At 39.2% G+C, this 11,842-nt stretch overlaps 1 non-coding gene across 1 annotated transcript; it reads right to left on the reverse strand.

Annotated features, from left to right (window-relative positions):
- Positions 1–8,603: 8,603 nt before the first annotated feature.
- LOC141610207 (small nucleolar RNA R71) lies at positions 8,604–8,710 on the reverse strand. The gene has a single exon (XR_012528100.1). It is a non-coding gene; the product is annotated as a small nucleolar RNA R71 (small nucleolar RNA).
- Between the last annotated feature and the right edge of the window lie 3,132 nt (positions 8,711–11,842).

Consider the following 11,842-nt stretch of genomic DNA (forward strand, 5'->3'; position numbering starts at 1 on the left):
CTGGAAGATAAGGATGCCAAAGCTAGTGGGAGCTCTAGCAATCAAGTTCTTGCTTCAAAGGGCAAGAGGTTCAAGAAGAAAGGAAAGAAAATCAAAAACTTCAAGCAAGTTAATGATGAGTGCCATTATTGCTATGGCATGGGACATTGGCTTAGGAATTGCCCTATGTATTTGCGAAATATAAGGGAAGGACTCATTACTCCAAAAGGTACAATTCCTAAAGAAATTTATGTTATTGATATAAATTATACTTCCACTACGACATGGGTACTAGATACCGGTTGTGGTTCTCACCTTTGTAATCATTTACAGGGTTTAAGAGATGTGGAGAAGCTTAGCAAGGGAGATGTGGATCTTCGACTTGGAAATGGAGCTCGGGTAGCGGCCGAATCCAAAGGAACTTATGTTCTAGCTTTGCCAAACGGTTTTGAGTTGTATTTGCATAATTGTTTTTATGTTCCTACGCTCTCTAAAAACATTATTTCAATCGCCATGCTAGACATGGACGGTTTTTGTTTTGTCATTAAGAACAATCGTTGCTCTATTTCTAGGAATGATTTGGTTATTGGCCAAGCTACTTCCATTAATGGCATTTACATTTTAGAGACCTCAAATCCAACAAATGATATTTATAACATACAATCAAAGAAACTCAAAACAAGTGACCCAAGTGAAGCGTTCATTTGGCATTGTCGATTAGGTCACATAAACGAGAATCGCATCAAAAGATTAATTTCTACTAATGTGATTACACCATTTGATTATCAATCATTTGGTACATGCGAATATTGCCTACTTGGCAAAATGACTCGTAATCCTTTTAGCGGTAAAGGGACACGAGCTAGTGAGCTATTAGGACTCATACACACCGATGTATGCGGACCAATGAGTATCACCGCTCGTGGTAATTATGACTACTTTATAACCTTCACCGATGACTTAAGTAGATATGGGTATATCTATTTAATGAAACACAAGAGTGAAGCATTTGAGAAATTCAAGGAATTCCAAAACGAAGTAGAGAACCAATTGAACAAAAAGATTAAGGCACTACGATCCGATCGTGGTGGTGAATACCTTAGTCTTGAATTTGATTCACACTTGAAAGGTTGTGGCATTATATCACAACTTTCTCCACCCGGAACACCACAACTAAATGGTGTTGCCGAAAGGAGGAATCGAACCCTACTTGATATGGTTCGATCCATGATGAGTCAAACCGAGTTACCGAACTCGTTTTGGGGATTTGCAATCCAAACTGCGATTCTATCTTTAAATAATAGTCCTACTAAGGCCACCGAAAAGACTCCATTTGAGACATGGAAAGGAAGAGTTCCTAATCTATCCTATATGAAAATTTGGGGATGTGATGCTTACGTCAAGGCTAAACCCGACAATAAGCTTGCCCCAAGATCCGAAAAATGCATCTTTGTAGGTTATCCCTTGACCTCTCGAGGTTACTACTTCTACAAACCTCAAGAAAACAAAGTGTTTGTGTCTTGTGAGGCTGTCTTCTTAGAAAGTCAATTTATTTCTAAGAGACAGAGTGGGAGAAATTTTGAACTTGACGAAGTTCAAGAGCCACAAACCGAGGTAGAGACGCAAGAAGATGTTCCTTCGTCGTCTAACGCGGTTGTACCTCCTCCACTAAGAAGGACGGGCCGAGTTATTCGCCATCCCGATCGATATGTGGGACTTATCGAAGAAGATGGAACGCTCGATGTGTTGCTTATGGAAAGTGACGAGCCCGCCACCTACAAGGCCGCAATCTCTAGTCCTAATTCCACCTTATGGCTTGAAGCCATGAAGTCCGAAATGGATTCTATGCTTGAAAACCAAGTTTGGGACTTGGTAGATTTGCCTAAAGGGGCAAGACCCCTCCAATGCAAATGGATATTCAAGGTCAAAAATGGCATAGAAGGACATGACGATGTCTACAAAGCTAGGCTAGTAGCAAAAGGATTTACCCAAGTCCAAGGTCTCCATTATGATGAGACCTTCGCCCCGTAGCCATGCTAAGATCCATACGGATTTTGTTAGCGATCGCCGCATTTCATGATTATGAAATTTGGCAAATGGATGTCAAAACCGCTTTTCTAAATGGGCATTTAGAAGAGGAGGTGTACATGATACAACCCGAAGGTTTTGTTGATTCTAAAAATCCTAACAAAGTGTGCAAGCTTAAGAGATCCATTTATGGTCTTAAGCAAGCATCTAGAAGTTGGAATCATCGATTCAATCATGTTATAAAAGAAAATGGTTTCACTCGAAATGTTGAGGAACCATGTTTATACATGAAATTCAGTGGGAGCAATGTTGTGTTCCTAATCTTGTATGTCGATGACATACTACTCATTGGAAATGATATTCCAATGTTGTCTTCTGTTAAGAAGTGGTTAGGTAACCACTTCCAAATGAAGGATTTAGGAGAGGCACAACGCATATTAGGTATCCGGATCTATAGAGATAGACCCAAGAGGATATTGGCACTAAGTCAAGAATCTTATGTTGATAAGATTCTTCGACGATTCAGCATGGACAAATCCAAAAGGGGTTTGGTACCTATGGTAACCGGAACGATATTGAGCACGACTCAATGTCCCTCCGAACCCCATGATGTTGAACGCATGAAGTTGATCCCTTACGCTTCCGCTGTTGGATCAATCATGTATGCCATGATATGCACACGTCCTGATGTCTCGTATGCCTTGAGTATGACGAGTAGATATCAAGGAAATCCAGGTGAGAGTCACTGGATTGCTGTCAAGAACATCCTTAAGTACTTGAGAAGAACTAAGGACTCTATCCTTGTGTTTGGAGGAGACACTGAGTTGCGTGTTACAGGATACACGGACTCAAGTTTTCAAACAGATAGAGATGACATGAAATCACAAGTTTGTTTCGTGTTTATGCTCAACGGTGGTGCCGTAAAGCGGAGAAGCTTCAAGGAAGTCAGAATCATGGGATTCAACAACGGAGGTCGAGTACATAGCAACATCGAAGGCGCCAAGGAAGCTATGTGGATCAAGCAATTCACGGAAGGTCTAAAAGTAGTACCTACCGCCGATGATCCCATCACTCTCTATTGTGATAATAGTGGGACGATCTTCCAAGCTAAGGAGCCAAAGTCTAGTAATAGATCTAGACATGTACTTAGAAAGTATCATGTAATAAGAGATTTCATTGAAAGAAAGGAAATTGCGATTTGTAAGGTTGGGACGGATGACAACATAGCCGATCCGCTCACCAAGCCTTTATCGCAGGCTAAGCATGATGGGCATGTTGCGTCCATGGGACTTAAACGTGTACCAAAGTTTTGTTAGATTTTGAAATGAAATAAAAGTGTTGTTTTTGTTCATGTTCATAATCGCATTTGTCTTTTATCCTTAATTTATACTTTGTTACATCCAAACGGGTTGTAGAGACAATTGAACCCCGTTAAAGTGAACATGGATTAACATTGTTTTGCCCATAGTTACTTATATGAGGTGACGTCTCGAAGTGACTAGAGTGTGAGGCGATTGATGGCAAGTTCAAGTGCCATACGGTCATGTGAGATGACTAGTCGATCACATAGGCGATCTGTTAGGAACATTTTGTCGGGCTAATGACCGCTTATAGAGTTATGGCAAATTTATATAGCCTGGTCGTGGCGAGAGCTGCTATAGTATTCTAATGAGTCGATTCTTTTGACTAAAGACTATTCACCTAAGATGGCACAGTTTGATTAACTTTGATTTGTGTTACTACGACCTTCGTAAATGGGGTCAAATGGGCATATTTTGGGTCATGATGGTTGTGGCTAGTCGAAGGGAATGAGTGCGATAGGAATTGTCCACCCCTTGTCAGGGTTATAACAATATCTCGGGGCCACTCGAGGAGCAATGAACTGGAAATGCGTGGCCACGCTCGGAAGGTATCCAGAGTGGATAAATCCGGTCAATCAGTTATTCTCCAGATCGAGGAAACCACTCTCGATATGATCACTTGCAAGTACGACCGAAAGACACCTTGCATTGAGTGGGAGATAGTAATAGGACAAGAGAATTGGTGACGCACACTTGTCGAGGACAAGTGGGAGATTGTTGGGAAATGTGTCCTCAACAATAGTGCGATCACATGATTTAAATATCATTACTAAATCTCATTTTAAGAATACAATTGGGAAGTAATATTGTTCACAACCGGTCAACATATATCGGTAATGATTGGTGACTAGAGTTTGACATTACTTGTCGTGTGACGGTGGTGATCGATTGACCCCTAGGTCATACCTATAGGGCAATTCTCTTAATTGATCATTTAATTAATCGTATAATGTTACGAGTTAATTAAATTATTTGAAAAATTGACGGACAATTTTGGAAGTAAAATTTACGTATCAAATTGAAATGTGATTAAATGAGATACGGTCCGAGTAATTGAATTGTATCATTACTCGGATGAAATTATTGTTTAAAGAAACGATTGGACTTGAATGAATTATTATAAATGCGATTTATAAAAGGGCAAAATATTTTGGTACAAGTAATTATGAATTACTAGGTCAATTTTGTATATGACGTATTTTAATTAATACGTTGATTTTTAATATATTAAAAATACATAAACAATTTATGTTACATATGACATGTGACATATTGACATTTGACAAAAATAATATGAAATCCATATTACATTATGGACCGAAATAATGAGGCTTAATTAACATATTGTGTTAATTTGGATTAGTGGAATTCATCATTGCTTCTCTAATTTAGGCATGCACACCTAGTGTTTTTGTGTAAGACCACAAAGACCATGCATTGGCCATCTCTCCTCACCCTACCCGGTTTCACATAGAAAAGAACAAGGGTTCTTTTCTTATTTTTCTATTATGCACTATATGGATTAGTGTGTGAAAATATTCATTTATTCATTCTTATCAAAAAATTATTTTAGTGTGACAAAATAATCACTCTTCCTCTCCTATTCTCTCAACCGGTTTTGAGAGCTCAAAACCAAATATTTTTGGTTCAATTTTTCTACAAAATTAATATCACACTAGTACTTGTAATATTAATTTGATTAAGAGAAAGCCTTGGGTATAATACATAGGGAGAGATCTTACACTTAGATCTTTGTTCTTCCATTGGAAAAGCTCAAGAACAAGAAGAGAAAGGAGATCTCTCTTGTGCCCTAATAGCCGAAATATACAATGTAAGGACATTATTTCTCTTCTCTTTTATTAATGTTTGCATGCATAAAATCCGTTTTAATTTTATGACAAATTAATTAGACATATATGAGTATGTTAAATATGTATATGAATCTACATTTCCTTCACACCTATCTTTTCAATGAGACTTGTAAGACATAAACCAACTCGAGTCTCATTAGACCATGTATATAGTTGAGTAGGGAAGATTAAGTTGACTTGTAGGTGTTGTACAATCTAATCGATTCGACTCCGGGACCCAAACTTTCCTAGGATTTTAAGATATAAACCAACTCGATCCATCACAACAATAATTGTTTGCTTATAATTTGAGAATATATTTGTATGATCAATTCCCATGAATCCCCTATGACCCCATGACACTCTAGTGCCTTTTATTAATTATTTACATCCCTTTTTAATCATCTTGCTTGTTTACTTTCATTGCTATTTAGTTTAGTGATCTTCTATTCAAACCCCAAATTGTGACACCCCTAGACACCGCTAGTTGCAATTGGAAATCTCACTTCAATACCCGTCCCTTGGGATCCGACCTTTACTTGCCTCTTTACTAATAGTAGAGTTGTTTGTGGAGTTATAAATATTATTTTGGTCTAGGTGCTCCTAACGACAAGTACCGAAATCTAAACCTCGCAAGAGGGATCGACCAATGGGGTAGCTGTGGATCCGGCAAAGATTGAGGAAGTGACCAAGTGGGAAGCACCAAAGAATGTGGCTGAGATCAGGAGTTTCTTGGGTTTAGCTGGATATTACAGACGGTTCGTGAAGGATTTCTCCAAGATTGCTAGACCTATGACAGCTTTGATGAGGAAAGAGAACAGGTTTCGCTGGGATGAGAGTTGTGCGACAGCGTTCCAAACATTAAATGAGCGTTTGACCACATCTCCTATCTTAGCTGATGTGACCATAATTAGAGCATATTTAGTCCCCGAATTAGCCTTGTTCCCATGCTTTTTAGTGCATATTTGGGTCATTTATTGTCTTTAGTTCTTTGTTTTGCATATTCTTTGAGGTTTTGTGTCCTTGGTAGGAAAGGAGTACAAACCTTGCATTTTCATGGCAAAATGAGGCTAAATTGATTGAATTCAATGACCAAGCATCAAGGAGAGACAAGATTAGAAGGCCTTTGTACATACTATAGTAGATGGGCAATGATGAGAAAAGATCCTTGCATCCCCGAGGAAATCCTCAAAGATTTTATGAAGAAAAAGGAAGAAAAGAAGAAGGAACGAGACTGCCTGACAATCCGTGCGGATTTCCTAGAAGACGTCCGTCCACCACCCCACAATACGAGTATCTTCCCCCACAAAACGCCCGGGCATAACCTCCCAAAGACGCCCGTCTTTCGCTTCTGGACGCCCGTCCAGAAGCTGCCAAATCCGCCCGTCCCGTGCTAAAGACGCCCGGATTCCCAGACAGTCCCATTTCATCTTCTACAAGCTTCAAGAAAGGATGCACATCTTTTTCTAGAGACCGGAGTCTCCCTAGAGATAGGCGATTACTCAACAAGGGACTTAATCGTCATTTAAGCCCTTAGTTAACCCTAATTCATACACCTAATCCCCACTATAAATACCCCATTAGTCTAATTAGAAGAGCATTTTCTTCTTAGCAATCTTTAGTGTAGTTAATATCAACCAAATCTCTCTTTAATCTTGTAATCAACATTTAATTAAGTTTTAATTCAAGTTTTATTTCCTTAATCTCACCCTTGTTCATCTTTTATTTTGGGTAATTGCAGATTATTTGGGTTACTATTGGGAGATTGACAACCTTCCAATCAAGCATCAAGTACTTATTTTATTCTTTGCTTTATTATTGGAATCATTAGTAGGTATAATTCTCTTAATCCCTTTTTAATTATTGTTAATCACTTTCATTTATTCATCATGTTTTACTTTGTTGGTATGATTGACAACCTTGCTAGCATGTTCAACTTGATAATGAGTGAGTAGTTTCCTTAGCTAGGGTTAATGGGTAATTAGGGGAAACCAACATGGGGAATGATTCATGCTTAAATTAATATGCTTTCATAGTTTATTTGCTTGCTTGTTGTGATCTCAACTTATGCACATGTTATGTTTGATGAAATGTGAGACTATGAATCCTTGCATTTTTTACCCATCACCTATCTTTTCAATGAGACTTGTAAGACATAAACCAACTCGAATCTCATTAGACCATGCATATTGTTGAGTAGGGAAGATTAAGTCGACTTGTGGGTGTTGTACAATCTAATCGATTCGGGTCCGGGACCCAAACTTTCTTTGGATTGTAAGATATAAACCAACTCGATCCATCAAAACAATAATTGCTTGCTTATAACTTGATAATATGTTTGTATGATCAATTCCCATGAATCCCCTATGACCCCATGACACCCTAGTGCCTTATATCAATTGTTTACATCCCTTTTAATTCATCTTCCTTGTTTACTTTCATTGTTATTTAGTTTAGTGATCTTCTACTTCAAACCCCAATTGTGACACCCTTAGACACCGCTAGTTGCAATAGAAATCTCATCTCAATTCCCGTCCCTTGGCATCCGACCTTGACTTGCCTCTTTACTAATTGTAGAGTTATTTGTGAAGTTATAAATTGTGTTTTGGTTTAGGTGCTCCTAACGACAAGTACTGAAAACTAAACTCCACGAAGGAACACGACCAAAAATGGCGCCGTTGCCGGGGACGATGTTAACTTGATTTAGATTTTCTAGTATTGTTATTAGTTGTGTCTTTCTTTGCCTTGAGGAAGTAAAACTCCTCAAGGTTTGTTCTAATTATTTTCGAGTTGTTTGATTTTTTACATGTCTAGTAGATCACAAGGTGACTTGTTACCCTTTGATCACGAAATCGAAAGGACTTTGACAACCAATAGAAGACTTGCTAGGAGAACTTTGAGAGGTATTGGTGAGGTTGTAGATATTCTACCAAATACTATTGAGTTCATCAACCCTTTTGCAAGAGAAGGTGAGCAGAACCGAACATAAAATCCAACACAAAATTAACCCACAATGCCTAAGTTTTCATCACATTCCGTACCCACCGAGGAGAACCTACCCAATGGTACTCCCACACCACAACTTCTAACTGGAAGTTTTATTGCTAAATCCGCATTTTTTCAATTAGTCGAAAGAAGCCAATTTGGGGGGATGCCAAGTGAAGACCCTCATTCTCATATTGAGACTTTTTGTGACTATTGTGATGCGATTTCTCAAACCGGTGTAACTCAAGACCAAATTCGATTGGTCTTATTTCCTTTTTCTCTAATTGGCACCGCGAAACAATGGTTGAAAGGCCTTGATAAGGCTACTCTCGGAATTGATTCTTAGAAAAAGTTGGCTCTAGCTTTCTACAAAAAGTTCTACCCACCGGAAAAGACTAACATGCTAAGAGCTCAAATTACGGGCTTTAAGCAAAGGGATGAAGAATCTTTGTATGAAGCTTGCGAGCGATTCAAGGGAATTTGTCGCTCATGTCCTCACCATGGACTTAGCGAGTGGTTCTTGGTACAACAATTTTGGAACGATCTTTATGAAGATTCAAGGAACATTCTCAACATGGGATCAAATGGAATGTTCACCGAAGTTGATGACAATCAAACTTGGAACAAAATTGAGGAAATGGCGGTCCATAACTAACAATATAGTAGACCTCGCAAGGCTATTAGAGGAGGAAAGCATGAAGTGGACTCCATTACTCAATTGGGTGCTCAACTTAGTGGTCACATTGATACCATCAATTTGAAGTTTGAAAAATCTATGGCTAGACTTGAAGAAGCCTCAAAATCACCAAAGCATCATGTTAATGCCATGACGGCATCTTTATCAATCCCAAGTGGGATATGTGAGAATTGTGGAACTTTGGGACATGACCAAAGTGAATGTAGGGGAACAAATGAACAAGTGAATGCTTTCCAAGCATACAAGAGTGGTACCCCTTATTCAAACTATTATAATGAAAACACCAAATTCCATCCAAATCTCTCATACAAAAGCCAAAATGTTCAAAACCCTCAACCAACATACGCCCCACCTCCCATGAGAAACCAAAATCAAAGACCCTTTTACAACCAAAACCAAGGTTACCAAATTCAAACTCCATTTAATCAACAAAATGACCAAGGTTTTGATGTTCAAAAAGCGGTCCTCCAAATGCAAAAGAATCAACAAGATATTTTCACTCAAATGCAAAAGGATAGTCAAGCAAAGGAAATCACCATCAACAACATCCTAGCTCACACCAAAATGTTGGAAACCCAATTGACTCAACTAGCATATACAAGCTCACAAAGATAAAAGGGGCAATTACCACCTCAAAGTAATCCCCCAAGACATGAAACGGTTAGTGCCATTCACTTGAGGAGTGGTTCAAGGTATGAAGCACCGAAGAAGCAAGTTGAGGATGAAGTTGTGGAAGCTAGTGATAAAGAAGAAATTGTGCAAAACTCCAAGGATGGAGAACCATCAAAAGAAGAAATTTCAAAGAAAAATGAAGACAAGGTCAAAGAGAAGGAGCCCATTGTGATTAGACTTCCTTTTCCAAGTCGTCAAGCCAAGCCCAAATTTGATGACTAACTTGGAAAATTTATGGAAATTGTGAAGAATTTGTAAGTCACGATTCCTTTCACAGAATTAATCAATCACGTGCCGGCCTATGCAAAATACAAGAAAGACATCCTCACAAAGAAGTAGTCGATTAGGAAGCTTGAGACTATCGCCTTCACTAAGGTGAGTAGTGCAATACTTCAAGGGAGTTCACCTCCAAAACTCAAAGACCCGGGAAGCTTCTCAATACCGTGTACCATTGGCGACACCACGATCAACAAGGCCTTATGTGATCTTGAGGCTAGTGTGAGTGTTATTCCGTACTCGGTGAGTAAAAGGTTGGGGATGGGAGAGCTTAAATGCACCAATATCACCCTCCAAATGGCCGATAGATCGACGAAGACACCATTAGGGATATGGGAAGATGTTCCCGTAAGAGTTGGGAAATTTTTCATCCCGGTGGACTTTGTCATTGTTGACATGGAAGAATATTCCAACATTCCAATCATTTTAGGAAGACCTTTCTTACACACCGCGGGTGCGGTGATTGATGTGAAGCATGGAGAGCTCACTCTAGAAGTGGGAGATGAGAGCATAACTTTCAATCTTGACAAGACCATGAGAGCTCCTCGTTTGCATGAACCATGTTTTATGGTTGATCATTATAGCCGGAAGGATGATAGGAAGAAGTCGGAATTCCAATGGAAGAAGAAAATTGATGATTCCCCATTCAAAGGACAAGTGAATTATAACAAAGAGAGCTTGAAAAGCTCGCCAAAGTCAAGCAATGAAGAGGATGGACTCATTGGCCAAGACAAGAAAGTGGGAGAGTTGTCTCTATCAACTAAAGAGATATTTAGTGATCAAGTAGATGAAGTTTGTGGTCTTTGGGACGATGACTTTGAAGGGATTTTCAATTCCTATATTGGTAATGCTATCGATCAAGACCGACAACAAGGGCAAAGGTCTATTGAAGATCTTTATCATGATAATGAACAAGCTTTTGACTACTTTTTCAAGGTGTTGAGCAACATCAACAACACCTTGGACATGCCCCCATGACATCTCACTAAGGATGAGAGTTTGGTGGAGTCCTCCCTAAACCACCATTTGTAAATATTTCTAACTCCCTAACTCGCATTTTAATTCTTATATTGCATTTTTGTCATTTTTGGATCTTTATGCTTTGATCAAGATAATTATCATTTTTGAGAGAAGTGAGGGAGGGACTAATGATTTAGTAGATGTGTAGTGCTTTAGCTTAGTGTGGGGATAGCAATTGCCTAGGCTATTCATGCCTTAGTATTGCCCCTACAATGAAGAACACGGGATATTAAGAATGAAAAATGACAAGGGATATGCAAGTGCACAGATGGAACTGAATCCGGGTAAAACAGGGAGAATCCGAGCGTCTTCATGGGAATCCGCTCGTCTTTAGGAAAGCCGCCCGTCTTTGCCCGAATCCGCCCGTCCATTTTTAACTGAGAATTTGAAATTTTGGGTATGTCGAAGAATCTGAGCGTCCTGGTAGAGAAGACGCTCGTCTTCAGATATCCGCCCGTCTTGGAAGGAAAGACGCCCGTCTTTTTGGCTGTGAAAAACAAGAAAGCTCACTGTCTAAGAATCCGCCCGTCTTCAATAGAAGACGCCCGTCCTGCAGTCGATAAATCCGAGCGTCTTTGCTGAAAGACGCCCGTCTTTAGGCGCGAATCCTGAACCAAAAAAGGCAGAATCCGAGCGTCCCGAAGAAAAGACGCCCGTCTTCCCCTGCAGTTTTTGAAATTTTCGAGTATTTTAAATACCCCATCCCACATTCATTTCTTCGTTCATTCATTCAAAACACTACCCATAAACCCCAAAACTCAAACCCTCATCCTCTCCATCACCAAAACAAGATTTCCTCAACCAAATTCAACAAAATCTAATCCAAACTTTCTTTTAACAACAATTAATCACTCAACTTCCAACAGAAATCAAACCAAGCACCAAAATCTTCAACCTTTTAGTCGATTTTTGAAGTTATAAAGGCAAAGCCTTTCATCTTAAAATCGATTTGGGTATACTTGGAAATTGAAGAT

The sequence above is a fragment of the Silene latifolia genome, chromosome 10 (assembly GCF_048544455.1).
Source record: "Silene latifolia isolate original U9 population chromosome 10, ASM4854445v1, whole genome shotgun sequence".
Classification (NCBI taxonomy): Eukaryota; Viridiplantae; Streptophyta; class Magnoliopsida; order Caryophyllales; family Caryophyllaceae; genus Silene; species Silene latifolia.